The following is a 3161-nucleotide window of genomic DNA, read 5'->3' on the forward strand; positions in this document are numbered from 1 at the left end:
AATTCCCAAACTTTGCGGAGAAATGCGTTGGCGTTCCAGTTACTTTTGTGCTTGAATGCATAAAAGGACATTTTGTTAAGAAACTAACTGGAACACCAACGCATTTCTCCGCAAAATTTGGGAATTTATATCTCGAAAGTAGTGTCATCCTGAGAATTAGTTCCAAGTGGATCCACCTTGTGAACTCCACGGCTAGGATTTGTAAATTGCAATATGGGCTAATTATAAGGTAATTATAGTTATAAGGTAATTATAATGAAGAAGTCAATAAGGCATTTTTGTCAATTTTAGTCGATTCTGCATTTCAATTTTTTGTGCATGTAATGTCTGCCTCTTCGAGTAGACCAGCTTATGAATTGGAATTGTGCTTTCTGCCACAGGCTACCTTGAAGAATTTTTGAAAGTGTTCGCTGAAAGACCCTGTGTAGAGCGACCACAGAGTTACGGCTTCCTGGCAACTTCAGCTTATGCAACCGTAATCTTTGCCATGAAACGCTTGCGGCGAACGCTGTGCGCGAAGCCGGGCTTTCTGGTTATATTTTCATTTCCCCCGGGCGGCCGGCGGCGCCGCTGCCGCGGATGGATGGTTGCTATGAGCGCCCCCTTTGGAACGGGGCGGTGGGTTGCGCCCCCAAGCTCTTGTTATTATATTGCCTGATGTCCCACCCAAGTAAACCCTGAAAATCTACCTGGAGGGACACCAGATCCCGGAAGTGACGCAATGCAGAATACTGGGGATGTGGGTGCAAACAAACCAGCGTTGCACATACGTCCTGGCACTAACCAAGACTGCAGTCAACCAAGTGGCCAGAATGATAAACCGGGTGTCGAAAAGAAGATATGGCATGAAGGAGGCAGATACACTCAAGCTGAAAAAACCCTAGTAGTCAGCAGAGTGGTGTACAGCCTACCGTACTACAACTGTGTCAAAAGCGAAATCCAGCAAATCGATACCATCCTAAGGAAAGCACTCAAGACGGCGCTTCAAATACCCCAAACAGCGTCGACCGAGAAGCTGCTAGCCCTAGGGCTGCACAACAGCTTTGAGGAACTGCAAGAAGCCCAAAGGATCGCACAATTCCAACGACTACAGCAAACTGAAACCGGTAGAAGACTTCTAGTCAGGTACGGCGGTGAATCAACCCTACGAGAAGTACAAGATAACATGACGATCCCGGACGAGTACCGCAGTACCATCAGGGTAGCACCAATACCCAGAAATATGGACCCGAACCTGCACAAGGCACGCAGGGAGGCGAGGGCAGAGTACGTGCAAAGGACACTGGCCATCCGGAACGAAACGGTGTATGTTGACGCCGCAACATACGCCGGCAAAGGAGAAGGCAATAAGCATAAAGTGGCGACGGTGATTGGCCCGGACCTCAAGGAAATCACCAGCGCGTCAATACGGAACTGCACGGTAGTTGAAGCCGAGGAAGCGGCCGTAGCTCTAGCGGCAGTGGAGGGCTATCGACTAGGCAAATCCCTAACGATTCTAACAGACTCGCAAACAGCATGCCGGAATTACACGAATGGCAGGATCAGCCGCAAAGCGCTGAACATTCTCCGCTCTAACGGCCGACCCACAGACAAGCAAAGCAAACACGCGATAGTTTGGATACCGGGACACACGAGTGTCGAGGGAAATCTGGAGGCAGATAGGATAGCTCGAGGGTACGCAACAAACCGGGCGTCCAAGAACACTGCCGCCATAGAGGACCCAGAACCGGTAGGCCAAACATACGCTGACACGCTAAACTACTTCAGGGGCGCCAGAATGAGATACCCGACACCAGACAAACAACTCAACAGAGAAGAAGCCGTAATCTGGCGGCAACTACAAACGGGCACATACCCGAACTTATACATTCTAAACAAAATTTACCCTACCCAATATGAGAACACATGCCCCTGGTGCGGGGACAAGCCCACGCTATATCATATCACGTGGGCCTGCCAAAAACAAAAGAAATAACCATAATAGAAAACCCGAGTGCGGAACAGTGGGAGAGGATGCTTTCCAGCGACATCCTGAAAGTCCAGCAAGGGCTAGTAAGGCGTGCTCGCACGGCAGCTACCCTCAGTGGGGCCCTGGACTAGGGGCACCAACCCTGCAAATCAAGATGGAAGAAGCCATCTGAAGAACCGCTAACTCCATATGTAAATAGAGCAAATAAACGTTTTTCACCACCACCACCATACCCAGGTAAAAAAGAAAAAAAGAGCAAAGGAAAAAAACACGATGAATTCTCATAACCAAATTTTCTGACTCCCTATGGTGAACTTTGTTTTTGCACGTCTCCGTTGTTTGTCGTTTCCCTACTTTTCTTCCACCATTCTTCCAATCGCCTCTTACTAATCTCCATTGTGGATATGTATACTTTCCCCCTGCTCTCGATGAACCCAAAGGGCTTCAAGGAGGCCAGTGGTGCCTAAATTGACCGCTGGGCAGATATATTCATATTCTAATAAAACATGCTCCATCATTTCCCTAGCTTTACCTCAGCGGGCACATGCCTCTTCTTCCTTCTTATATCTCGCTTTATAGGTGCGTGTTTTAAGGCATCCCGATCTGGCTTCGAAAAGTAACGAGCTTTCCTTTGAGTTATCGTTAATTGTTTCTTTCCTGATTTCGTTTTTTCCTCTTAAGTATAGTTTCTCATGGCAGGTTTCTTTTCCATTGCCGCCACCCATGAGATTATTTCAGCCTCTCTGACTTTCCGCTTGACCTTCTTTGTTGCTGTGCTGCCCACCCTACAGGCCGCATACTTGCTGGTAAGCTTCCTAGTTCTTTTCCTCCAATGTGAATCAATATTATTCCTGTACAAATACCTGAACACTCTCCCAGCCCATTTACTCCCTTCCATATTCCTCAGTCGTTCTTCATAATCAATTTTACTGTGAGCTTCCCTCACTTCAAAACTTGTCCATCCTATATCACCGTGCACGGTTTCATTTGTAGTCATCCCGTGAGTGCCCAATGCGAGACGTCCCACTGACCTTTGTCTGCCGTCGAGACCTGATTGTACCCCTGATTGCAAGCAAACAACCGCATTTCCAAAAGTAGGTCCTGGATCCATTACACCTTTCCACATACCCCTGAGCACCTGGTACCTATTTTATCCTAATAGCGCTCTGTGCTTCATTGTGGCTGCATTTCT

Source organism: Dermacentor variabilis, chromosome 5 (assembly GCF_050947875.1).
Source record: "Dermacentor variabilis isolate Ectoservices chromosome 5, ASM5094787v1, whole genome shotgun sequence".
In the NCBI taxonomy this organism is placed as follows: Eukaryota; Metazoa; Arthropoda; class Arachnida; order Ixodida; family Ixodidae; genus Dermacentor; species Dermacentor variabilis.